Source organism: Symphalangus syndactylus, chromosome 3 (genome assembly GCF_028878055.3).
Source record: "Symphalangus syndactylus isolate Jambi chromosome 3, NHGRI_mSymSyn1-v2.1_pri, whole genome shotgun sequence".
NCBI classification, from domain to species: domain Eukaryota; kingdom Metazoa; phylum Chordata; class Mammalia; order Primates; family Hylobatidae; genus Symphalangus; species Symphalangus syndactylus.
The window spans coordinates 45,664,334-45,692,263 of record NC_072425.2 but is presented as its reverse complement, the minus strand read 5'-3'; the positions used below and the strand labels follow the sequence as shown (position 1 = coordinate 45,692,263).

Below are 27,930 nucleotides of genomic sequence, written 5' to 3'. Positions count from 1 at the left end.
ACTTGATGCTTGACTTTCCTAACTTACTTGCAAGAAGCAACCCCATTAGCCTCTTTCACAGGTGAGGAGCACACCTCAAGGTCTCTTGCTCATAAACCCAGTAGGAGTCACTGGGATTTGGCTCTCATCATGGTCACTGAGGGGTTAAACCTGCCACAGTTCTGCTGACCCCTGAGGGTTTCAGCCAGTACTCCATGGCCATTAATCATCCTCATCTGGGACCAGGGCTGCCGGGAACAACATTTACTAGCAATTAACCTACAGTAGAGGGACCGTTGTTTCCCCTGCCTGCACTCCCCTCCTCTGCACGCCCAATTACTCTAAATTAACATTTACCAAGCAAAGTGCCTGTTAATTGGAAGGGCAGTAGAAAGAAAGGCCACACACCTACCCAGTCTAACTTAATAACCTCAAAAGCAGCCATTAATTAACAGGGCAGCATTTCCATTCAGATCTTGTTTAGACAGTTCGGCAGTTAACTCTGTGTCTGTGTTTCTGAGCTCAGCCCTGCACCGCACCTCCCTGCCCCTCCCTTGCCAGCAGCTCAGATGAAAAACACACTCATAAAGAAATCTTCACTCTCTAGAATGTCTGCACTGGCCAGGGGACTTAGGCATTCCTGGGGACAGCCTTCTTATTGTGTAGATGGGGAAACAGGCTGAGAAAGGCCTCAGGGTCCCAGGGTCAGACACTAGCTGGAGGCCTCCTGGCTGAGGGCTCCTATCCACCCTGCCCTGTGTGTGTGTGTGTGTGTGTGTGTGTGTGTGTGTGTGTGTGTGTGTGTGACATGCTGTCTGTCCTCTCTGGTCTCAGTGCCTGATGCCAGGCACTCAAGATGCGGACTTGCATGAAGCCGAGGAGCAGGGGTGGGAGTTGGAGGGGTGGTGGGTAGAAAGGGAGATGCTTCTAAGAGGAGAGAGGGAGGGACGGAGAGGAGGGGGACTCCCTCTCACAAATGGCAAGCAGCTGCCGTGTCTCCAGGCAGCCCTGAAGGCCTTCTTCCATTGTCCCTCCCCACTTGTGCAGCTGGGTTGAGTGGCAACTGTACCCCCAGCCCAGCAAATGGAGGGTCCTGCCCATTTGACCCTGGGCATCTCTCGAGCCCAGCCTTCCTTTCCTGTGCATACTCGTGGTCTCCTCCTCATTTGGCAGCACTGGGGACCCCTGGCCATTACCCTTCTTTCCCCAGGGCAACTGTTTCACAGCCTCCTGACTTGCCTTAATGTCCTCATCAGACAACCTCACCTCCCTCCCTGAGAAACTCAAGCCCACCAGGAGGGGCCTGCTTAGCTTCCCTTCCTCCCTCTGGGGCTGAGCCTGCCCTGTCTACAGGACCTGCCTTGTTGGTGGTAGTTGGTTGTAGAGTTGGCCTCAACCCCCAATCTGGATCTGGACTCTGGTCTCGCGCCTCTCCAGGCTCCTTCGGGCTCATTCTCTCTCTGTAGGTCTCCACTCGCTCACTTCCCCTGCATCCTCCCCACAGCACAAGGCATACTCTCAGCGGACGCCCCTCCGAAATCAGCCCTGCCTTCCCCCATGGTCCTCCAGCTGGTGTCGAGCTTCTCCAAAGGCACATTCCACAGGTTGCGTTTTCTCACCTCCTACCCACTCTCAATTCTCCATAGTTGACCTTTGGCCCTCAACTGCCCCACAGAAACTGCCTTTCTCAAGTTTAAAACAACCTCCTTGTTACTAAATCCAGGAGACACTGTGTAGGTTTCTGTTTTTGTTTTTTTATATGACCTTTTTGTAGGATTTTCTGCTGTTGCCCACTCCCTCCCTCCCCTCTGAAACTCCTGACTTCCATGATAGCACTCTTTGTTTTCCAGGTGTTTCTTTCCGCTGGTCCCCACAGGATTTTCTGTGCTGGCCCCTTCTCTTCTGGTCACATATTCTCCATGGGTGGCCTCATCCACTCTGTGGCTCCGTTACCAACTAGATGAGGAAGAAGGGGAAGAGGAGGAAGATGATGACAATGACAACTCCCAAATCTCTATACTGGGCCAGATTTGACTCCTGAGCCTCAGACTCCACCAACCACCTGGGAGTCCTCCCACTTGGGAGTCCTGCAGGCATCTCACGCTCGCCATACTCAAAACGAGCTCATTAGCTTCCCCTGTACTGCTTCTACTTCAGGGTTTCTGTGCCATTGAAAGTGCCGCCATGCACAGGGGAGTCATCCCTGCTACCACCTCTCATGTTCAATCAATGAATCAATCACTCTTCAAGTCTTGTACCTTCTGATATCTCCAACAAGCCTCTGGATTCCCATATTCACTACCGTAGCTGTGATACATTCCAGTCTTACCTCCCTACAGGCAGAACTACCTTGCTAAACTCATATTTCATCACGTCATGCCCTTCAGTGGCATGGCATTGCCCTCAAGAAAAGGTCAAGCTCTTTAGAACATCATAGAAGCCAGGTTCCTCAAGACCACTCAGGGGCATGACACATTGGGAAAATTCCTGCACTCTGCAAGTGTTCTAATCTTGGCCTCAACTTTTTCATTTTAACAAATAAAACATTTCCTCAATGGTGTTGGTTCTCAGAACCACGATATCCTAATTTCCTAATTATAGTCTTGTCATACTTCTATGTGGTAGGTGTTATTGTCCTTGTTTTATAGGTAAGAAAAATGGAGTCTCAGAGGGTACAAGCTCACAAAGTAATTAAGGTGGGATCTGAACTCAGGTCTGACATTTCCAGTGTTCTTGCCAGGATCCCTCAGCTGAACAATTGAACAGAGAAGAGGTGGGGGCTTCCAGTGACCCAGGGACTGCCGGACCAGGCCACAGATCTAAGAGACCTTCTCATACTGCAAACCTCTTTTCCTGTGTGCCACTGGGGATGCCTACCTGGGGCTTGAGCCCCTGTCTGAGGTCTGGATCAGACAGAGCCTGCTCCTGCACCTTGTCTGAAATGGAACAGGGGTGACAGATGAGCAGAGGATCAATAGCCATCTGTCCAGGCTCCACTGACAAGCTAATCTTTTCAGTAAACATTTCATTAGCTCCTGCCAGTCTGCTGCACCTGCTGACAGGAGAGGCGAACAGAGTAGGGGGAGGGGACCCTCCGCTTTATGGTAGGGCTCCAATGGCAGCAGGGGTCTCCTGGCCCCTGAGAGCTAGTTAAGCTCAGCTGGAATACCCCTGCCACGCACTGGAGGAATCCAGATCATCCTCTAGATTTTTGTATTTGAAGGGACTTTTAAAATCATTTAAACCAAGCTCTGCTCTTTACAAAAGAGAGAGCACAGTCCTCAAAAGTGACTTGCAGAAAATCAAAGTAGCCACTTGCGGAGACATCAGTGGAAATCAGACCGGCTTCTTTTCCATGTTGTGAAAACATTTGTATTCATTTTGTAATATGCAAAACATTTGAAATTATATACAGTTGTAACCAAACATCTTTGGAATGGGAGTATTTGTGAAAGAAGGGTGTTGGGTGGGTGGCAGGAATTTTCCTTTAATGTGGGTAGATTTAATTGCGTCTCCATGAAGGGGGCTGCACAGATTCCATGCAGGGTGACTTAAGGCAAATTCTGGAGACTTACGTTCTTTTCGTTTCCTCTAGCTCTTCCCCAGAGAAGCTTCCATGACCACCATCTAAATATGCCCTCCTCTAGGCCCTTATAAGAACATTATAAGTTGTCACAACTTGTGCTTTTTCTTCATCATACTATTACAACTACTGCTGCTGCTGCTACTGATCATGTCAGTGATATTAATAATAACAAAGCCAACATCTACTGAGCACCCACCATGTGCTGGGCGCTGTGCTAAGTGTGTTCCATACGTTATCTGTTGTAAACCCCACAGCAACCCACGGAGGCAGGTGCTATTATGTTATACTTTCCCATTTTGCAGATGAGCAAAGTGTCTCTGAGAGGTTAGGTGGAGGAGTGAGGGGTTAGAGCCTGGGTTTACCTCACTTCAAAGCCCAAGCTCTTACTCACCATATTGCATTTGCAGCTCGTGGTTCATGGAATTATTTGGCTATCATCTGGCTCCTCCAACTAGACTGTGAGGTCTGCGAGGCTAGGAAGTACAACCAGTTGCCTCACCACTATGTCCCCAGCACAATGGTTTTTTTGTTTTATTTTGAAGTGATGCAAGGTATTGTATGTGAGTTTGTTTAGCCTTTACTGCTCCCAAGCCAGTGGAAATAAGCTGGGTTTTATTGTTTTCTCGGGGAGTGCTGTTTGTTTTAGCCATGCAAATTCACTCTTCTCCTCTGCTGCTTCCCCAAGCTACTGCCTGCAAATATAGCTAGTTTGGGTGAGCTCTCATTTATAGCACCTTTTCTTTCCTCCGTTTTTTAGAACAAAATCATGTCCAGAAAAATTTCTTTATGCTAGGCAATAACCCCTACTTTGAACTCACTGTTCTGAACAAGTGAGTCATTTTGCACATTGGGGGAATACCGCTCAGTGTAGAAAATTATGTTTGCTGGCTCTCTCAGAGGCCTGCAGCCCCTCACGGCCTCACGTGCTCCCCTTGTTCTATCTCCTGTTTTATCTCCACTGCTTTGGGCAGCCCTTCCAACTAATTTTCATCCTGGAGTTTAGGTTGTCTCTACATTTCAATAGAAATCATTGCTTTTGGATGATTTCCAGAAGAGAAAATGGACATGCTGACATCTTGCCATGGGGTGACTTTATGAGAATTGGGGTGCCTCTGGGTGAAGGGCAGTTTCAGCTGATGGCTGCCATGCAAGGATGCAGCTTTTCTCAGAGCTGAGAGAGGACCCAGCCAGAATGCTTGGTGTCTGATTCTAATGTCCTTGATCTTCAACTCTGCGTTAGAAGGCCTTCATTAGCCATGCTAATAGAAGAAAAATAGAAAACACTGAAAAGCTAACACAACAAATTAAAACGGGCTGAGCGTGATGGCTCACGCCTATAATCCCAGCGCTTTGGGAGGCTGAGGCAGGTGGATCACATGAGGTCAGGAGTTTGAGATCAGCCTGGCCAACATGGTGAAACCCCATCTCTACTAAAAATACAAAAAAATTAGCAGGGTGTGATGGTGCATGCCTGTAATCCCAGCTACTTGGGAGGCTGAGGCAGGAGAATCACTTGAACCCGGGAGGCAGAGGTTGCAGTGAGCCGAGATCATGCTGTTTCACTCCAGCCTGAGTGACAAGAGACTCCATCTAAAAAAAAAAAAAAAATTAAAATGTTCCATAACGTTTCCACCTAGTGATAACTACTGTTAAAGGTGTAACATGGTAGATAAACACCTTCAGATTTTTCTCTATACAAACATATGCACATACAAAAAGATGATCATACTAGCATATGATTCTGAAACTAGTTATTCTCAATTAGCACGATAGAATGAGTATATTCCCATCAATAAACAGATTTATTTAATTTTTTTTTTGAGGCAGAGTCTCGTTCTCTCTCCCAGGTTGGAGTGTATTCAATTTTTAATGGATCTATGATGGTCTAGTGTATGCATGGCATATGATTTATTTAATTGGTAACCTAGTGATGCACACTGATTCTCATTTTTTAGCTTTCTAAACAATTCTGCACTGAATATCTTTGGCTATATACCCCTGTGAACTTGCCTGAGCTTTTTTCTCCTAAAGCAGGGTTTCTCAAGAGTGACAATAATTCTTATTCTGGGGGGCTGTCCTGTGTACCGTGAGATGGGTGAGAGCCTCCCTGGCCTGCATCCCTAGATGCCAGCAACACCCCTCCCCCGACATGCTGACGATCAATGTCTACATTGCCAAATGTCCCTTGGGCAGCACAATTGCCTCTGCTTAAGAACCGCTGCCCTAAGGATAAAGTTCTTAAGATAAAAGTTTAAAGAATATGCATATTTTAAGGTTTTTGTTATCTATTGCCAAATTACCTTCTCAAAATTGCACTGATTTATCACTTTATACTCCAAACAACAGTGTATAACAGTGCTCAATTTCACTACCCTTATGAATACAAATATTAGCACTAAAAAAAGCCCAGCTCAAAACATTTTACCAATCTCAGAAAACAAAATGGGTTTTTTGTTTTGTTTTTTGAGATAGAGTCTTGCTCTGTTGCCCAGCCAAGAGTGCAGTGGCATGATCTCGGCTCACTGCAACCTCCGCCTTCCAGGTTCAAGTGACTCTCCTGCCTCAGCCTCCTGAGTAGCTGGGAGTACAGGCGTGTGCCACCATGCCCAGCTAGTTTTTGTATTTGTAGTAGAGATGGAGTTTCACCATGTTGGCCAGGCCGATCTTGAACTCCTGAGCTCAGGTGATCTGCCCACCTTGGCCTCCCAAAATGCTGGGATTATAGGCATGAAGCACTGTGCCTGGCCAGAAAACAAAATACTATCTCACTGACTTTTAAAAATTACTAGAGTGAGACTGAACATGAAATAAAACTATGTTGATTATATAGATTAGCTATTGGTTCCACGGTGAATTATTTTTCCTTATGATTTACTATTTTTTCCTTTGGAATATTCATTTTTGTCTTATTTTTTCATGTCAGCTTTTAATATTATGAATAGAATATACATATCTTTCCTAACTTGCTGTTTGTCTTTATGTGTTGAGATGTGTGGTCTTATTTGATCAAAAATCATAAGAGGGTTGTAAACAGGGCCAGGAAGAGTCCTCGCACAGGTGTCTTCTTGGGGACCCTGAACCGTGTCCCTGCCGTTGAGCCTCCAACCGCTGGGTCTCTGTCTAGCAGAGGATCCTGTGTGGGCCATGCTCTTTTTTATTAAAATCTGCTGAATGTTCCTTTTGTGTCTGAGTGAAAAGTTCTGGCTCTGAAAACTCAGTTGTCAGGAGGGAGCCTTGATCTGGGAAGACTGACCTGGGGCTCAACAATAATTAGTTCAGGTTAATTATTGGCAATCTGTAGATGTGCAGATAGGAGCTTCTCTTCCCCTCGGCCTGGGCCTCTGGAGGTTTCTTTTATGAGCTCTGAACCCTGAGGGAGGGCTTAAAGTAATGAATTTTCCTGTAATCAGATTTGAGGGTTTGTTCCCTGAGCCATCCAGTCAATTGGAGAATTGAGCACTGACTGGTTTATTTGGCCACGGGATGCAGGAGATGATGCACAGAGCATCTGATAAGCAACCCGGGGAGGAGAGTGAAGAAACGGCATGAAGAAACAGCATGACATATTCGAGAAGTTGACCTCTGGGCTTGGAGGGAGCGGTTCTGTTTACAAGGGCGACATAGCGTCTGGGAGCTATTCGGAAGAGTGGGGTATTTTATTTTAAGTATCAGGGAGTAAGAGTTCTGCTTATCCTCGAGGGGAACCTTGTGAGATTCACCTTAAACTTGAACTTCATTCCTATGAGAGCAATGCAGTTTGTACATGTTTATAAATACTTAATTTGTTCAGGTGAGCCACAGTGGCTCACCCCTAAAATCCCAGCACTTTCGGAGGTTGAAGTGGGAGAATTCCTTGAGGCCAGGAGTTTGAGACCAGCCTGAAAAACATAGTAAGATCCCACCTCTACAAAAAAAGTAGAAACATTTGCCGGCCTTGGTGGCATGTGCCTGTAGTCTTAGCTACTCAGGAGCTGAGGTGGGAGGATTGCTTGAATACCGGAGACTGAGGCTGCAATGAGCGAGGATTGCACCACTGCACTCCAGCCTGGATGGGAAAGCAAGACCCTGTCTCAAAAAAAAATTAAATATTTAATTCGTTCAGATTTATTTAGCATCCATTCATTTATTCACTTATCCATTCAGTCAACAAGGAGGCACTGGGGATATAGAAAATACCTGCCCCTGCATTATTGGAAGAAAATAGATGCTTCGTGCGGATTTGTGTTATGTAAACAGGGGGTCACAATGAGAAAAGCTACAGAGGCCAGGCAGGCCAAGTTAGTGAGGCAGGGGTTGGGTCAGGGAGACAACAGGGAGATAGGGAGTTGTGAGAACTGGGGTGAAGAGCCCACGTCTTCTCTAAGGAACAGCTGCCTCAGCTCCAGCCAATGGTTGCCAACACTGTGGCCCACAACTGCCACGTTTTCCAGTTTTTCAAGAAAAGTCGGAAATCCAGATTCTTTGGGGGGTAAAGTATTTCTATTTTAAAATTTTGGTTCATATTTTTATTAAGCATTCTGCAGGCCAAACAAAACACGTGAGTGGGCCAGATTCAGTTTATAGGCAGCTGGATGTGACCATAAATACTTCTGCAAAGTATGTGGATATTCTGTTTAATAAACACACCTACAAAGAAGATATGGAGATGTCATAGAGGTTAGGAACCAAATAGAGGAAGGAGGTGAAGCTGGTGGAGGGGAGAAATAGTTATATCAGAAGCCTAGGCTAAGGTGACTCCGAAGCATAAGATGAGCTTAAAGCCTACTGCCAGGCGAAAAGGGAATGCGTATTGCCTAATAAAAGCACATCTACCTATATATTTAATTTTTTCTTTTTAAAATCTCTTTTAAATTTTAAAAATTTTTTTTTACTTTTTATGAGATGGAGTCTTGCTTTGTCGCCCAGGCTGGAGTGCAGTGGCACGATCTCTGCTCACTGCAACCTTTGCCTCCTGGATTCAAGCAATTCTCCTGCTTCAGCCTCCCAAGTAGCTGGGATTACGGGCACCTGCCACCATGCCCAGCTAATTTTTTGTATTTTTAGTAGAGACAGGGTTTTGCCATGTTGGCCAGGCCGGTCTTGAACTCCTGACCTCAAGTGATCTGCCAGTCTCAGCCTCCTACAGTTCTGGGATTACAGGCGTAAGCCACTGCGCCCAGCCAGTATTTAATTTTTTCTAATGTTACCGACTAAGTAGATGTGATGAGTGCTATGCTAGATTCTTTACCAAATGTAACTCTCAACTCTGCTGTCGGAACACCCTCATTTTTCAGGAGAAGAAATGGAGGCCCCGGGTGGTAAAATGACTTACGGAGCTGGGGCTTGCACCTGGACCCGGCCTTTGCAACAAGGCGTTTCTGAGAACACCAAGGCGGCAAAAGCTACTTTAGGAGGTGGTGAGCACCACATTGCTACAGATTTATAAACAGGAAATGAAAGAGTATGTGATATTGAGGGAATTCAAGCATGGAGTAGGAGTCAGGCCAGAGGAGAGTGAGAAGCTAATGAACCTAGCTTGGGGAAAGGGCACCAAAACTCCCAGGCGCCGGTCCTGCCCTTTACCACTTCTTAGAAAGTTCTTCCTTCTGTTGAGCTGAAACCTGTGTCACAGGTCTAAGCTCTGCTCCTGGGGCAGTTGGGGGTTACAATGACTGAGCATCTAACATGTGCCAGGCTCTGTACTGGGCTTCAGGGCTGCCGTGATAACTCAGACGTGGTCCATCTCCCCCAAGGAGAACACAGCCCACCTCGGCACACAGGTGTGAGAACAATTGCGTTTGTCTTACTTCTACCCTGCCTGGCATCCACCCTGGAGCCCCGCAGCGCTCAGTCACAGCAAATCTCCCCCTCTGAATCCCTCTCATTTATATCAGAGTGCTGGGCCTGCAGGGGGTTGGCAGCAGATCCTGTTGCCACCCTGTCCCACATTCTCTGGCCCTGGAGTTCTCCTGAAGCTGTGAAAGGCAGTCCCCAGCTTGTGGGATGATTCTGAGGCTGGTTTCAGTATTTCAGAGGGTCCCCAGTGGGCCTGAGCCCACAGCTGCCTTCCTTGGCTTCTGGAGGCCAGTGTTCCTTCTCATTTTCCTCACTCTCTTGCTTTGCCGCCTGGCATTGCCTTCTCGATTAACTCTCTGCACCCAAGTCATTGCCTCATTTCTGCTCTTTGGGAAACCTAAACTAAGATGGACACCCTCCCACTTCACAGGGAGGAAAACTGAGTCCCAGAAGAATGGCAGTGGCTTGTTTGAGCCACCCAGATGGCGAATGACAGAGAAGACCTTGATTCCAGGGCCGTGGCCCTGAGCTCAGCCTCGCCGGCTCCTTCCCCACAGTACCTCCCAGTCTTCCTTAGTCTTCCATCATCTTAGGCTGGGTTTTTCTTTTTAGCAGAATTCAAGGGTAACAAAGTCAGAATTTGGGGTATTTTTTCAGATCTGGGAATTTTTCTCCCATGATACTTCTGGTATTGCTGCTAACCTAGCCCGGTTTTTATCTGTAGCACCTTTTATTCATAGGTTGGAGATCCACGATTGATAGCCATCCCTGTTACCGCTTTCATCTTTTCTATTTCTTAATCCCATTTCTGGAAACACCTTGTAAGTTTATTATAATATATCTTGTAAATTTATTATAATAAATATTTTATCAGTTTATTATCTGAAGTAAGAAATTTGTTGCTTACTGCTTTCAGTGCATTTTATCTTGAAATTATTTTCCTTTACTTTCTCTCCTTACCTCACTCAGTTCTTATTTAATAGAACTTACATATTTTGGTGTCTCATTAAGAATATGCCCCTATCTATTCCCAAATTTTCCTTCTATTTCAGGAAGTGATTGTGTTTTTAAGGAAAGGTTTCCTTTGGACCTTACTATACCTGGTTCCTATTCTCTCTGTTACACAATTTTCACAAGGCCCCAAGTTGAGGTTTCATATGTTGGTTTTGTTATTTATCAGCACGTTCTTGAGCAAACAGATCTGTCTAGGCCCAGTGTTGGTATCTCCCAGGAGTGAGGATTAGCACTAATTTCTTCTTAGTTTGCTATGACTTGGCCAATCGTTGAGGAGTATGTACAGAAGCAATTGATGGGCTTTCAGTGAATTCTATTTCCTTCCTCCAGGAAAATGTCCCATTTGAATCTCTTAGAAAATGCAACCACTTTAGTAGGTCTGAACTCGGGAAAAAGCTCCTTGGAAATGGACTTTCCAGTCCAAGCAGAGAAGAAAAGTCTAGAGACTATTCTAGACTGGTGCTGTTTCTGAGGACAGAGGCCACCAGGGCCTTCACAGAAGGAAACTCTAATAGATCTCCATTGGCAGGCACCTACATGGCAGAATGTGGGTCTGCACCAGGCCAGGGGTGGCTTCTGGTGGAGGGTGAGGCCTCCTGGACCAGTCAGGAGAGCAAGGCGAGTGGCCAAGGGGGAGTGAGGACACCGCCTGCAGCAGGGGCCCCTCTGCACTCTGATCTCATTCACTGGAGGGGACCGTGTTTTTCCTCCCGTCCTCAGTTGTGCTTGTTTCTCATTTCCCTTTGCAAGGCCTGGTTTTCCCTTCCTTTCGGCAACTGTCGTGGGTGATATGAAGGGAATTCCTGAGATGGTATTTCCATTCAACCTGCCTCTTCTCAGGAGCCACTCACTGATTTCAGACAGGAATTCTATGTTGAATGTAGATTACAAGACATTTAGAAATAAAGCACGGAGATTCCAAAAGGGATTCATTCTACAGGGATGTGAGACTCTTGAATATGTCATTCTGAGTTAATTCCATTCTGTGCTTAATTCCAGTAAAGGAGACAAAAGAGAGGCAGCCGAAGACACAGCCTGCACGGAACTGTGCTGGCCGCATGCCTCAGTGCCTCATGCTGAGGGTGGGGCAAGAAAGCACATGCACACACACACACACACACACACGAACATCGAGGGATGTGGTCAGGATGGAAGTCCAGAGGAGCTGAGATCTGGGAAAAATGACAAAAAGGCTTTGCTGACTCTACCCTGTGTGAGTTCAAAATTGCATTCAACTGCTAGCAACAGAGGCCTGAAAAACAGTGGCTTAAACAAAATAGGGGTACATTTTTTCTCTTAGGCAGGGCAGGACTGCTCTGGTGGCTTCACAATGCCATCAACATCTTGAGCTCCTTCTATCTTTCTGTTCTGCCATCCTTAGTGAGTGGCTTCCATCTGTAAGGTCACCTCATGGCCCAGCATGGCTGCCAGCACCCCTACCCTATCTGTGTTACAGGCAGGAAGAAGAAATTGGGGAAGAACAAAAAGGGTGCCTTTCAAATGCGTCAGCATCTCTAAAGGAATTCCCCAGAAATCCCCCCAGTGACTTCTGTGTACAACTGACTGACCACATGTGCAGGGGAGGCTGCAGCATGTGGTTTTGTAGCGGGGCACATTACCACATTCAACAATATGGGGATTCTGTTACTAAAGGAAAGGAGAGAGTAGACAAGGAGAAGGCAACTAGTGATTCTGGACATGAGCTCCAGGAAGACAATAAACAGAGGAGGAAAAGTACTGCCCTCCTCACCCATCTGGGGTACATGGGACACTATCAATAAGCGATAGAAGCCCAGGACTCAAGCTGTAGTTAACTTGCTTTCCTCTCTTCTAAATGTTAAAGGAAAGTTCACATCCGGGGTAGTTAGGAGACAGAGCAGCATTTTAAATGCTGTCAAATTCCAGCTGAATTTAGAAAATTAAGAATTTTCTGAAGGGTGTTGCACAAGATGTTTTTGAATGTTACATGAAAAAATGAGTCCCTAAACAAAAAGTTTGGGAAACTCTGGATTGAACCAAGTTATACAGTTTGATTTCAGAAAATGTTGGGGTCACTGGTGTGCTCATGATTTTTTTTTTATTTCGGACAGAGAACATTCCCATATGTGACCATGGACTCACTTCTTATAGAGAATCCCATGGGATAAACATTCTACATAGTTAACATTTAGGAAATAATGGTGTGGAGGCTACGTCTTTACCCTGCCAGTTTTCTCAAAGCACTGCCCATGGGCCACCTGCACTAGAATCTTCTTAGCTCCATTACACAACTACTGAATCACAGTCTCAGGCCTGTGGCTTGGAAATCCGCATTTTCAAAGCTCTCTGAGCTATAGTGTTATGCTTATTGAAGTTTGGGATCCACCAGGTGACAGAGTTGTGCCTCCACTTTACAGACACCGTGACCTGATCAATTTACATCCAGGTACCTCCTCCTGGCTCCCTCAAAACTCATTTCTCTCATCACCATTTGGTACCTGGATAATTTTCTCAGCTCTATTCCAAGCAGCTTGCATTTATCTTTATTGTTGCTCTTTTTATTGATTTAGGTCTATCTCTGCAATTCGTCAAGCTTGGATTGCATTTTAATCTTGTCCTCCAAAGTAGCTAAGATCCCTTCCAGCTTCCTATCATCCAGAAATCTGATTAGCTGGGTCTCGATTCCATCCTTCAAGCCATTAATGAAAACATTAAATGGTCCTGGCTTGGCATGAAGGTCTTCAGGGTTCTCGGTGGGTATATGGCTCCCATATCTGCCACTAGCCTCTGCTTGGCATAATCCTGGGTTGGAGATCAGGCCCAACATTTCAGTTGTAGGTTACTGCATCCTCATGCTTCCTCATCCATGCACGTAGTGCAAATCTGTGTAGGAAAAATACAACCTAGTAATTAGTTAATTAATTAATTCAATAGATATTAGATCAACAAATGTCTTTAAAACACTAGGTTTTTCCTCACACCAGTGGCATGTTGACCTCAGAATGAAGAAGCTAATGCCAAGTGTGTGCATTAGAAAGATCGATTTTTATGTAAAATGCAACTCAGCTCTGTCTTTGTGATACACCATTCCAGGAGGAGATGACCTTAAGACAAGCAGCTTCCATGCAGTACTGCAGCAAGGGCTTACTTTCCCAAGCATTTCCCACGCTCCAGTCACTGCTCTAATTCCTTTAGATGTGTTAACTCACTTCCTGCTCACAATACTTCTATGAGGTGAGTGCTATGGTTATCTCCCTTTTTTAAGATACTACGCAGATAGTGCCAGAGCTGATAAGGGTCAGAGGAAGAATTCAGGCTCAAGCGGTCTGGCTTCAGGGCCCAGGCTCTGGACCACTCTTCCATCCTGTTGCAGCAGTGGTTGAATGGATTATGTGGTGGGAACAGCCTACCCAGTGCTCAGAACCCAGAAATGATCAGAAAGACTCACCGTGGTGCTCACGGGTTTTCAGCAGTCATCTCTGTTCATGTTCCCAAACCATGCCAATCAATATTCTTTGCTGCTATTGGGTAGATGAGGAAATAGAGGGACCAAGATAACTGCCCCAGAGCCAACCCCAGGTCCAGCCAACTCTTTCCTCCTCAGAGGCTTGCCCCAGGAGAGACCAGCTGAACAGGCATTGCCTGGACTCCTTGGGGAAGTGGAGGTTGGAAAAGTAAGTGAAGGAACAAGCACTGGAGGGGGGGTTGGGAGGGTCAGTGTTCAGTTTATCCCTTGCTATGGCCCCATCCTCAAACCTGTCGCAAAGCCCTGCCAGCCAGGGCACCCACAAAGCCCACGTTCTCCAGAGGGGCCTGAATCTCTTGTTGGGCTTGATGTGGGTTTCGGAGGTGATGACTGGGCTGAAGTGACCTCTCTCATTCAACAGACTCAGCCACTCAGGGCTGGGCCTGGCCTGACTCTAGGAGCACAAGATGCAGCCTCTGCCCTCAGAGATTCAAAGGTCGAGCAGACATTGGCCACAGTCCCGCTGGCTCGGACCATGGCAGAGGCTGAACCAGAGCAGTGGCGGAAGCAGAGGGGTGGGCCGCAAGCTCTTCTTGGAGTCTCAGGAGCTGCAGAGAGCAAGCTGGGCTTCCTGGAGGAGGAGGCGTGAGAGTTGGGCCTTGAAGTCAGGTTTCAGTGACAGCGGACGTGCGGGGTGGTTGGGGTGGGTGTTGAGGGGGTGTGAACACTCATGCGCGGCCTCATGAGCACTGGAGCAGCGCTGGTGGCCGGTGATTTCTCAGACAAATGCCTGCCAAAGCCTCTGACATAAATCAATTTTTCACTTCATTCCTTCTGACTCAACCCCTCCGTCAGGCACTCAGCAGCTGTTTCCTGAGCTGATGTACATCTCATTAGTCTATCAAGCTCCAACAGCCAAGGCCAAGGCCCCCAGAATGAAAAACTGACAAGGCCAGGCACCCCTTTCTGTGCCAGAGACAGAAGAAGGGAGGGAGACTGACGGCCTTTGTTCTCTGAGCAAGACCGTAAAGCACTTCGCTTATAGGCCACAAGAGGGCGATGGTAGCCCACACATAGGCTCTTCCCAAAGAGCCAGCCAAAACACCTGCCTGGAAAATCTGGAGGTTGTGAAAGGTGACTTTGTTAAGGAAGGGCGATGGCACTTCTCCCTGCCCCAGAGCTCTGAAAGCCTTTAAAGTGGCTTTAGCAGCGTGGTTTAAGAATGGCTCCTTCGGTACAAGGACGGCCATCACTGTTTCTCCCACTGTGTTTGATGCCAGCGTTCTTCCCGTCTGCAGGGACGGACGGAGAGTGAGCAGGGCACACAGGATGTAGCTGGCTCCTGGCCATGGACGGTGGCCGTTGTGGGGCCAGCAGGGCAGAGCCGCCTTCCTACATCTGAGAACTCAAGGGCGAGAGGGAGGCAGGGCAGGGGAGAGGGTTGGTCTCAGTTCACAGGGCGACCCTCTGGCCCTGGTTCTGACGGCGACTCGCTGTATAAGCTAAGGAGTGTCTCGCTCTGTGCAGCGGGCAGGTGGTGGGTCTCTGCACGTCCAGCATCTCCAACTTTCCGTCCTCTGAGCTGTTTTGACATGGGAGTCCCTGGCAGGGAGAGAGGGGTCACTGATGTGGGGAGCTGGTGCAGGGCTGGGGAGTAGCCTGTGATGCTGGAGAACCTGGAGATGCCCCTCCCATTCCTTGGGCCTTGACTGTCTCATCTGTGGAATGGGCGGGTCAGACTAGATAATCTCTAACCATTGCTTCCCTTCACTTCTGTCCCAATAAACACACACGGAGCTTTTTCGTCTTTTTTTTTTTTTTTAGAAACGAGGTCTCACTATGTTCCCAAGGTCTGAGTGCAGTGGCTGATCCCACTACTGTCCAGCACGGGAGCTCTGACTTGCTCCATTTCCGATCTGGGCCTGCCCACCCTCCCTTAGGAAACCCGGTGGTCCCCTACTCCAGAGAGGCCACCACGTTAATGCCAAACTTAGCTCAGACACCTAATAGGCATAGTGCACTAAAGCCCAGAACTCCTGGGCCCACGTGATCCTCCTGCCTTCTGAGTAGCTGGGATGACAGGTGGGTGCCACCACTGTGCCTGGCACAGAGCCTATATTGGTGCTAATACTTCTGATTCTGATTCCATTTAAAAACAAAATAAAACATGTTGCCCTTTGGCTGTTTCAGACCTCCACAGTGCCCCCAAAGTGTCCCAACTAGATAGTGGTTGGAGACCATTACTGTGAATGCACATGTGGCCCTTCTCCACACGGTGCATCTGAGGGAAAATGACAGAACACTCAATCCAATTAGAGGAGGCCAGCACAGGCTGGCAGTAAGGAGCAGGCACGAGGCTGCGTTCCCTGTGCTGGCTCCTGGGCCCATGTGCTAAGCTCTGCCTTCAGTTCCTGCAGGAGCTGTCCCTTGTCCAGCCTCAGATGTCCTAGCCTCCAGCCGATGGAGGCTGCATTAGCTCTATGGTGGCACATGGGCCTTTTGTGGCTCCCATGGCCCGTCGATGCTTTATGTGGCCCATATTTCTTCAGCTGCATCTTCCAATGCTCCCATTGATTTTTAAAATTCAGTGCAAATACAAAGCAAACTGAAGTTTATGGAGTGTAGGAGAATCCATCTGAAAATTCCCTAGGGTGGCACCAGAGATTGTAACATTAGATGCACTAAGAAAAAAACAATTGCAGCACATTGCTTGGCTCTGCAGTAAATAATATTTATATAGTCATAGAATTGCAGAGCATAAGAGAGCTAATTACGGTTACTGAAATGTATGGGAGAGTTAGCAAACCTAATAAAAAATAAAAAAATGTTTGGGGTGGGGAAAAGTAGAACTGAAAGAAGTCAGGAACCAAACCTGGAGGAAAGACAGAAGGCAAAGAAGCTGCTAGTAACAGTAACAATTGCATCTTACAAAATGAGGAGTCCAGAAATGACGCCTAACATTGATATAACAAGAAAAAGAGGTTTAACTATTTTATGTCTAGCTGCAAAGGTAACTATGTTAGTCATTAGTGCCACTTGCCAAGATATTTCTGTTTCTCCTTTGTTCTGGACAATTCCTGACCCTCTCTGGTTAGATGGGGCCATGAGATTAGTTCTGGTAACTAAGTTGTGAACGGAAGTGATGGGAATCATTTCCAGGGCTAGCATTTCATTACCAGTGGGATCAATCTTTCTTCTAGAAGGCGATTGGCATTATGTGAGATGGTGGCTCTTCCATCAGCCTTGGGTTTTGAATAATTACAGTGTACAGATTATGCTTCTTCCTGTCCCCCATGGACCTGTAATCGACAAGTCCCATGAGTGAGAAACAAACCTTTTGATAGAAGCCATTGGGATTTGGGGTTGTCTGTCATTGCAGCATTACCTGCTGTATCCTGAACTAGCACATAATATAACTTTACTAAAAGGACAGGAGAGGAAGTGGTCAGGGTTATAGGCGAGCTAAGTCTTCAACTATTAGAACATAAAATACACAGGTAATACAGAATTGTTAATCCAAGAAGTGGCAAAATTAACATATTATTTGAGATGTAAAATTGTCAAAAGTGGTTACCACTGGGGAGGGGGACTAGGGATGGAGCAAAGGAATTTTGCTTTGTCATTATAAACCCTTCTCTAGTATCTGGCTTTTGAAATTAAAGTTTGTTAGTTTTTGAAATAGACTAAGTAGGTACAAAAGAGGATACAGGAAGTCAGTCTATTTCTCACTTTTGTTTTCCAATTTGGAGGCAACGCCTTGCCAGTTTCTTAGGTATTCTTACAGGAGCAGTCTAAGAATACAAAAACATATACAGGCTGACATGCCTTTACTTTCACTTAGCATTATATCTAGGACATCATTCCTAACCAATTATTTAAAGCTGCTTTTGCTTAAAAATAGCGGGATAGTATCCCATTGTATGGGTGTACTATCACTTAGCTGGTCCACTATTATGTGACATTTGTTTCTCATTTTTAATGTTATTAACAATGCTCTGTGAATATCTTTGTAAGATGTCATGTTACGCATGGGTGAGCCTATCTAAAGGCTAACATTCTGAAAGTGAAATACCTGGGCATGTGTACAATACATACACCTTTTGAGAAAGTGTACAAACTGCCTACACAAGTCGTATCAATGTGCATTCCCACCAGTACTGGAGAAAGTGCCCTGAGCTAGTGTCTCACCTATAAGGTCTATTGATTTGGTTTGAATAGGAGTTAAAGTGGTAGGGATTTATTTTCTAAATTACTCTCTGAATTATCCATTGAAATGAATGAAAACGAGACTGTAATACTGCACTGGCATGAAGAGTTTTAAATTAAATCTCACATTCTTCAAATCTTTTTGGCACTCACTCTTTCCTTCATTTACCCAGCAAATATTGGTTGAGTACCTTCTATGGTCAGAGGCTGCTACACACAGTGAGTGGATGGGTGGATGGACAGATAACCAAACCATATTTCAGATCTATAGCTCCAGTAAAGGAACTAATGCAAACAAATACTAGGGATTCTGAATATTCTTTCTTTTCTAAAAAATTTTATACCTACACATACATCTACATATATGTATCTCTCAATGATTCTTTCTCAGTTTCTCCATCACTGAGTGTAGAGTTGTAGAAGCAATGACTTAGTTTGAGAGTAAAATTGTGAAATCATAGCATCCGCAGCTCATTCGCATTCTCTCCAACTTCTTCCACCACTCATAACTGTGACTGCCTCTCTCCCATTCCCCCCAGGATCTCATTTTTTCCACCTCCCTCCTCTTGGCTTCCAACAGGCACAGATCTTCCCAGTTTCAGATGAGGCTTCCTTTGCCACTGTGCTTATATCAGGACAATCCAACCACCCTATTCCCTGGCTGTGACGTCAGCACAAGCCCCCTCCTCCACAACCCAGTCTCCTTTCTGAAAGGAAGACTAGATCCCATCACTCTCCTACCTAAATATATTGGTGGTTCCTGTTTGCCTTTCATAAAGCGTGGCATCAATGCCCCGAGGCTCTCACCACTTCTGTGCCAGGCTCGTTGCTAAGTGCTAGGTGCACGTACTATTCCATTTCACCCTCCTGACCACTTTCAGAGGGGGGTCCTAATATTACCCACATTGTACAGGTAGGAGCACTGGGGCACTAACGTGACTGAGGACCAAGGACACCTAGCTAGGAAAGCAAGGTGCAGGAATTTGAGTCCTGTTTTCAAAGACTGCCCCCAATCACAGCACGATGGCACCATATCATTTTGATAAGCTTTCTGAGATTACTCCCAAGGGACAGAATTCAAGGTTCCTACACCTTTGCTTCCAGGTTCCCTCACTGTGGTCTTCATTGTAAGACAGTTTGCCTTGTAAGAGCTCTCTGCCTCTGTTCCTACAGTGGGAAAAATTGAAGCATAGGACTGAGGCAGAGATTCTCAGAAAATGTTGGTGAAGTAGAATCCCACTGCATTCTGGTAGCATCCAGTCCTGCATGCCTCTTTTCCTCACCCCTTTCTTCAACCTCTCTGCATCTGGGCTCTGCACATGCCTCTGTTCCATTCTGGCTAGGTCTCCAGGGACAGGCACCCTTGTGGCCACATGCATTGCCAGCCTGGGGCCCTGCTCTTGCCTCCTCTTGTAGCCAAAGTTGTCTTCCAGATTGGTCTCCAGCACACTGCCCATGAATGGCTGTGTCCCCTCCATAGCTTCTTGCTTTCTAGCTCCACAAGATAGATGTGCCTTCTATCCACAACCTTCTTACCTCAAGTCTGGGAGCTGTCCACAGCTTTGTCCTGCACTACCTCCCCCCCACAAAAAAGACCCACCCACAGTCCCTACTGGGGACGTAGGAGCCATTCCATAAACAGAAGCTGGATGAATATTTAACAGGAAGTAGTATATTAACAACTTACGTGGGTGTTGTAACGATCTGCAGTGAAATATTCCCTCACCTCTTGGTGAAATTATCATTCCGAACCACGGAATACATTAGGTTTTATGATCTACTTGCTTCTTTGGGGAAATACAAATCTTAAAACATCATCTTCATATGACAGGGCAAAGAGTCCCCAGGGACACAAGATGTTTAAGGACGTTAACTGAGAATCAGAAATAGTTTGTGATTAATATTGGGATTTTGTTTGTGGGCATAAATAAATCCCAGGTCTAGGGCTGACTTATAAAAATCTGTCTGTGATGAAAACTCTGATCGCAAATGATGGAATGAGAAAACGATCTGAATTTAAAGAAGTGATTTGGGGGCAGGGTTGCAGTGTTTAGAAGCTAATATTTTCTGGCCATAAATGAATATGCTATTCAAACATTCTGAGTCATCAACTAAAATACATAGAATAGAGACTAGGAATTTATATTGATGGTCTACAGCTGTCCAAGTTCTGTAAGTAGGTCATGTGAAATGGAGTTCCTTTTCCGGGGTCATTGAAAGGGGCCTGCTGGCCCTTCTTCCTTCCCCATGAAGGCAAGGAAGCTGTGGTAATTCTCAACAGGAGGAGGGCAGAGGAGTAAGCACTGGCACTTGGAGCCTGGCATGACTGGAAGTAGGCAGGGGTCCTCATGAAAGGAGCACGGCTTTGGGAGTGGGAAGACTCCTGTTCGCCTCCTCCCCGCCTGTTAGTCATGTGACTCTCACATATCTAACCCTGTTCAGGCCTCATCCTTGGTCCAGAACCCATCACAGACTGCCCATGGCTTCTAGAACAAAGTCCAAGCCTCCAGATCCTTAGCCTGGCTCCTAGCATCCTCTGCAATGTGCCTCTGCCACTCTCCAGGCTCGCTTCCCATCACAGTGGCTTCTGAGCCTCAGCACAGGCTCTCTCACTTCTTGCTCCCTTTCCACAACCTGCAGCCTCTGCCCAGGATGCCTTTCCTCTTAGAGCCATTTGGTTAAAAAAACTGCTCTTCTTTTAAAACAGCTCAGAAGTCATCTCCTCTCTGAAGCCTTCTCAGAGTCCCCTGGGAAGAGGTAGCTTAACCCCCTTCTGACTTTCTGGTAAACCCTGAATATCTTGTAGTCTTGTGGCCTTGTGGTACACAGAATGAGTAGAATGTGGTTCCCTGTCTCATTGATGTTGAATCTGGCTAGGTGGCTTGTTTAGTCCAGGGCCTTAAGAGGCAGTGCACTGCTTGTGTTCTTTTGTGCTTCTTCAATTTTCTGAGGGGAATGTAAGGCCATGTGGAGCAAATCTGATCCCAGTCCAAACCTGGAGCCAATTCCAGCTGACTTGCATCCTAAGGCAGAGCTGCCCTGGGCAAACCACATAACTGGAAGTGAAAAAAAATGCTTGTTGTTGGAAGCCACTGAGTTTTGAGGTGGCTTGTTACACGGCATTCATGTGGCAATAGCTGACCAATACATTATCACCTTGGGGCTGAACCTCAGAGAGAAGCGTAAGCAGAAGAAAGTATCAGCTAAGTGTACAGGAGCTAAAAGATGTCAGGGCTGCTATTCTAAGCCTCTCAGAGAAGCCGACCTTTGGTGTGAGGCCGTGTCTAACATGGAAGTGGTAGCACTGGAGAGAGGAGAGATCTGGATAGATGGGCAGAGACAGTGCTCCTGGATGGATATCTAATTCCTGGATAGAGATCCAGGAATTCCCACATGGCCTGGTGGGGGATGAGGAATCTCTAGGAGAACTACTTGACTTATATCAATTAGGGGACAGCACAGGGGAGCTACAAAGCACAGGTTCTTGGGACCTCAGGCTATGGAAGGACTTTAGTTATCTGCTTAATACTCCCAGACCAGACCAATCACCCTCCGCACCAGGAGATCCCATCACAGGATGCCCAGGACCTCACAGGATGAGGATGCAGGAGTAGAGGCCAGTGAGGACCCAGAGGGGAACATAAGCACCCAAGGTCACTCTTCCCATCACTATGCTGATACCATATCAGAAATTAGGAGGTGGGGAGTGGAGAACCTATGAATGGAGAAAACCTTATGACTTTATGGATGTTAACTTTAAATCAACTGAAACCATACCAAAGAGACTATTCTAAATGGGAAGAGATGGAGTTACCTTTAATTAAGAAGCTTAAGGTGCCCCTGCCCTAGGTTGAATTCCCTCATCAGAGAAAGGGTAGAGGCTTGGGTACAAGATAAGACATGTTGCAGAGAAGACAGTTATTATTATAACATCTAAGTTGTAGTGGGTAATTGTTGACTCTACTTGCTGTGACCTGAATGTTGGTGTCCCTCTAAAATTCATATATTGGAACTTAATTTCTAAGGTGATGGTGTTAAGAGATGGAGCTTTTGGGAAGTGATCATATCATAAAGACTCTGCCCTAATGGGTGGGATTGGTGCCCTTATAAAAGGGTTTTAAGGAGTGAGTTTACCCTCTTCTGCCCTTCCATCATGTAAAGATAGAGAGAAGGTATCATCTGTGAAGAACAGGACCTCATCAGACACTAGATCTGCTGGCACCTTGATCTTGGACTTCCCAGCCTCCAGAATTGTTGAGCAGTGAATTTCTGTTTTTCATAAATTACCCCATCTAAAGTATTTTGTTATAGCAACAGGAATGAACTTAGATACCACTATACATGCTCTGCTTGCACTGATGGTGCTTTGGAGGTTGAAGGAATTGGGTGTTCAATGTGGGCTGAAGAGTTATGGGAAAAGGGCAGTTGTTGCATGTTACTGGAATTGAAAAGTAGAAAAGCGAACATTTATGTGACTAAGAAAAATGGAAATCCCTTACCCCTGAAGATCTTCAGTGATAGTAGGAAGATTCTCTCTTTCCCATCACATATGGAGTTAGGGTTAAAGTCATTCCACTTAAATATGATGGCAACAGAGAGGCCCTCAGGACCTGGAGACCTCCAAGCTCCTGCTGACTTTTGAGTTTCACAACATTGAGAAGGTAGGGGGGATTATTTTCAATATATCTCTTCTAGAGAAGGATGAAATAAAATGTGTGTGTGTGTGTGTGTGTGTGTGTGTGTGTTGGGGGGTGATTCAGGAGAATCTGAAATAGGTCAGCCTGATACTGAATTGATCATCATTGTTGCTGTAACAAATTAGCCACAATTAACACAATTAACTTTAGTGGCTTAAAAACAAGCCTCCACTGTGTTTGGAGGAAACTAGCAGGCCGTGGGATTGGTTAGTATCCAAGATCATCGTTAAGTGTCAGAGCAGGCACGAGCCCGTCCCTGACGGAAGCCTGAAATGTGGGGTGAGAATGACTCAAGGGAGAGTCAGTGACTCCTGCTTTGCACTTTGGGTCAAAAAGCTGTATGGTGAACCGAATAATGGTCCCCTAAGGATGCACATTTCCTAATCCCCGGAACCTATGAATGTTTCATTCTATGGTAAAAGTGACTTTGCAGATGCAACTAAATTAAGGATCTTGACATGGGGAGATTATCCTGAATTATTAATATCTGGGTGGGCGCAATATAATCACAGGAGTATTTATAAGAGGAAGACAGGAGTTGCAGGGAGGTGATGGAAGCAGAGATCTGAGTCAGGTAGCCATAGGCCAAGGAATACAGGCGGCCTCTAGGGGCCACAAGAGACGAGGAACAGATTCTTTCCAGATCCTCTCTCAGAAGAAACCATCCTTGCCGACACCTTGATTTCAGCCTCAGAAGACTCATTGTAGGCATCTGACTCCCACAACTGTAAGAGAATGCATGTTGTTTTAAGCCACTAAAGTTAATTGTGTTAATTGGTGCTGATTTGTTACAGCAACAATGAAAAACAAATACAAGCTGGACGCAATATAATGAACCAACAATAGGGGACTGTGTGACAGAAGCTCATTTTTGTAGAAGAACACACTTATGGGAAGTAGTGTAGAGTTTGAGCTTTTGAGGTGAGCAGATGTGGAGGTCTGAGTCCAGTTCTATCCTTTCTAGTGGTGTGATCATGAGCAAGTGATTTATCCTCTTTGAGCCTCAATTTCTTCATCTGTAAAATGGGGATACCCACCTCATAGTCTTGTGAGGGCTAAACTGTGCCTGGTACACAGTAGGCACTCACTCAGTAGTAATGTCTATTACCATTATCATAGAAAAAAATCTGAAGGGACCTATAGCAATAGGAATAAGAAAAAAGTAATAAAAGGTGCATTATAACAATTAAAGAATCTGGAAATGTTCGGAGTTTTATAAAGGTCTAATTCATTCTCAGACAATGAGCTACAGTCCATTGCTCTGCTTTTTGGGTAATGTTTTTACTACTTTTATTTTTACGAGTTACTTGCAATTAAATGTTTTATCTTGCCAGTTCTTTTAAATAATTTTTCAAAGTATACAACATTTGTACTGTCTTCCATTAAATTGCTTTTGTCCACGTGGTTTGCTCCCAAGGTTTTGAGGCGGTAGGGACTCTGAGTGAGGGCAGAAGGCACACAGGGAAAGAAAAAGGGAGCTGGGCCTTCTGGAGTCTGGAGGGACAGCCTGGGGCATCTGGGGACAGAGAGCAACGCCCTTTCATCTGATACTTAACTCTGGGAGGAAAAAAGCAAGGTTAAACTGTGACTTTAAGCAAATCATGTTTACTTAAGTAATTCATTGTGGGTATTTTTTGCAAATGGCTTAAAACCGTGTCTCTACTTAGTCATGCAGATATTAGCAGGTAAGGAGAACTTTATTTTTAATATTAATTCAACAGACATATTGAGCATCTGCCATCGGCCAGGCAGACGAAAGAATGGATCTGGGAGGGAAGCAGTGAGTAGATGAAGAGAAACACAAAAGTGAGTAAATCAAGCTAACCAGTTTCCATAAGCCTCTTATCTACTTTCACATTTTTCCATATTTACCTTATATCTCTGTTTCTCTTTTTATTTTCAAAATAATTTGAAAGTAATTTTCAGACATCATGATTCTTCATCCCTATATATTTCAATGGAAATATCTGCTATGGACTGAATTGTGTCCCCCTCAAATTCACACGTTGAAGCCCTAACCCCAAATGTGATATTTGGAGATGGGGCACTTGGGGGTAATTAGGTTTAGATGAGGTCACAAGGGTGGAGCCCTCACAATGGGATTAGTGCCCTTGTAAGAAGAGATACCAGAGAGCTTTTGTGCTCTTTCTCTCTCCATTGTGTGAGGACACAGTAAAAAGGCAAAGCTGTCTGCAAGCTGAGACTACAGCTTTCAGGAACAGGGACCTCACCCAAGTTCAAATATGCTGGCACCCTGACCTAGGACCTCCAGTTCCTAGAACTGTGAGAAATAAATGTATGTTGTTTAAGCCACTCAGTCTATGGTATTTTGTTATCACAGCCCAAGTAGAGTAAGACGATTGCCTAAGAGTAAGAACATATTCCTTTATTACCATCTGCTATTATTACTAAGAAAGTTAAACATAATTCTATAAAATCATCTAATATCATCTATATTCTAATGTCCCGAAAATGGGTTTTATACCTATTTTAATCTACTCCGATTTTATTGTTGTTGTTTTACTCACCAGGAATAAAATTGACCTTTGATCAGTGTTGCCAGTGGCATGTCTGTTCACCATATGGCATTTGCTTGCATTGCAGAGTCCTGTTTAAAAGAAAATCACCAGGCTCTGCTAAGCTTGCCCTCTACCTTCCTGTTAAATGACATCAAATACCATGTCTTGAAAAAGCTGGACCCTTTCATCTCCCCTTTCTAACTGTACGTGGGAGGAGCTTAGGCTCTCTTCTCACGGACCAACTGATGTTCACTCAGGTAGGATGAAATGGGGTGCAAGAAATTAGGTTCTTTAGCCCCTTCTGCAGCTGCCAATTTTGAATTGATATCATTTGATTTGGAAAATATTAAGTGTCCACCATGTGTAGGGGCCTTTCACATGAATTATCTTGTTAAATACTCACAGAAACTCTGCAGAATATAGTGGGAACATATCTCCTTTTAGAGCTCTGGGCATACAAGAAATGTTATTATTCTTTATTTCCTTTAAGTCAACTTTGGACTCTTTGAGTTCTTGTTTTACCATGACTTTTTTTTTTTTTTACCATTCTGCTTAAGTTGTTATTGGGGTCCCCCTTCCTGTCTTTCTTCCTCCTTCCCTTTCTTTCTCCACCCACTTCCCTTAATCCCCTCTACCTCCTTTCATTCCCCTTCCATTCTGCTCTTCCCCACCTCTTCATAAGTCCTTTCTGACTCCCTCTTCCCTCAGCTCTTCCTCCTCACACCTTCCTTTTCTCTCTGCCTTCTTAACCACACAGAGCTCCCTGTAGGTGGGGCTGTGGTCCATACTAATAATAGTAAATTCCCATTTATTGAGTGCTCACTGCATGCCAGGTGCATGGATGAGTCTAATTAGTCCTCACAGCAACCCTATGAGACAAGTTGATTGGTTATGATGCTTTAGGCTGCAAGTAACAAAACCCAACTAACAGTGGCCTGAATCACAAGATATCTATCCTTTACTTAACAGGATGGAGGAGGAGGATGCTGGCCTTAGTTCAGCTGCCCAGTGGCAGCATCAAGGCCTCCAGCCTTCTGCTCTCTTCTTCTCCATTGGGCTTATTCCTGCGTGTCTGCAGTATGGCAACTGAGCCCTGCATCTGCACTCAAAGGCAGGAGGCAGAGTAGAGGCTATGGTTGTGAGAAACTTTCTTTTCCTGTTGTGAAAGGAAAATATCTCAGGCCCCCAGAATCACTAAGCTAAAGGGAAAATTCAAGCTGGGCACTGCTTAGGGCAAACCTGCCTCCCATTTCCAAAGTTATTCCTGTGCTCACTGAGATAAATGCACATCTGATTGCCTCCTTTGGAAAAGTGAATCAGAAACTCAAAAGAATTCAACCATTTATCTCTCACCTATCTGTGACCTGGAAGCCCCCTTTCCCCTTCGAGTCTTCCTGCCTTTGCTTTGAGTGGTCCTGCCTCTCCAGACTGAACCAATGTTCAGACTAACACATATTGATTGATGTCTCATGTCTCCCTAAAATGTATAAAACCAAGCTGTGCCCTGAACACTTTGGGCACGTGTTGTCAGGACTTCCTGAGGCTGCGTCACAGGTGCATATCCTTAACCTTGGCAAAATAAACTTCCTAAATTAACTGGATTTTCTGGGACCACTCTGTGCTTATCTCTCTTTAATCTTTCCCCTCTCAACTCATTGGCCTGACATGTGTTACTTGGTCACTGCTAGCCACAAGGGAGACTGGAAAACTGATTGTTGAGCTTTTTTAGCCTCTGTAGTGGTGAGAAGAGAGAAGGGATTTGGGAATTTCCTTTGGGTGGCCACTTAACACTGTCTGCCTCATAATTGGCCCTCCTTTTACAAAAGAAAAACTGAGACTCAGAAGAGTTCTTATTTGCTCCAAGGATCAAGGTGCTAAGAAGAGCTTGAATCCACATTTCTTTGACTTCAAGTTCACAAAATTTTCAATAAGCAATTCTTACAGACTGAGGGCATTCTATAAGGCACACAGCTCTCTTGCCACCCTCATATGTACATTTATTCAAACATCTCTGAGTGCTTATTGTGTGCCAGCCCTGGGCTGAACACCAGGGGTCCAGAGATGGATGAGCAGGGCACAGTCCAGTGGGCTCGCTGATGCATTAACAGATGGTTCCAGTTCAGAGTGGTAAGTGCGCCAGGAGAGCTGGCGTGTGAGCACAGATGAAGGGTGTGAATGACTAAGCTTCCAAAACATACCTTGCCCAATGTCGCCTGCTAGAGAGTGGCAGGGCAGGGACTCAGAGTGTGAGTTGTCTAATTACAAAGCTGGAACCCTGCCCCTCTTCCCTTGCACCTTCTGCCATCCACAGCAGCCAGTGGAGGGAGCAACTCTGACACCCAAGCAGGCATGGACCCCAGCTCTATGTAGGTGGCTTCTGAATGATGATGGTTTTCTTCACAGCATTCCCCAGAAGTGATGGCATGAGCTTAAAGAAAACAAAAGCAGCGCTATCTCCAGAATAATCCCCCTGCAAGCCTGTTCAAAGTGTTTTTTTTTTTTTAATTAAAAAAAAAAAAAACTGTTTTGGTCACATCTAAGCTGGGCTCAGCAGAGTGAAGCTAGCCATCTAGATCTTCATGTTCTAGCTACTTACTTTTCTTCAATGGTGGAATTTTCCCCCTTAACTAAGGTCACTCAGTTCCCCACTTGGCTTTACCTATGGTTGGTTGTAGGCTGTAAGTGAAAGGAAATGCCAACTTCTCACAA

General features: G+C 45.5%; 1 protein-coding gene across 3 annotated transcripts in view; it reads left to right on the top strand.

Moving 5' to 3' along the window:
- Window positions 1-27,930, top strand: part of SEC61B (SEC61 translocon subunit beta) — a 64,992-nt gene that overhangs the window by 4,120 nt on the left and 32,942 nt on the right. The window contains exon 2 of one of the 3 annotated variants that reach the window (XM_063636199.1): window positions 24,424-24,508. The exons of the other annotated variants lie outside the window; for them this stretch is intronic. The gene's annotated coding sequence lies outside the window, so the exon portion shown is untranslated. The remainder of the gene's footprint in view (window positions 1-24,423; window positions 24,509-27,930) is intronic. 3 annotated transcript variants of the gene reach the window in all.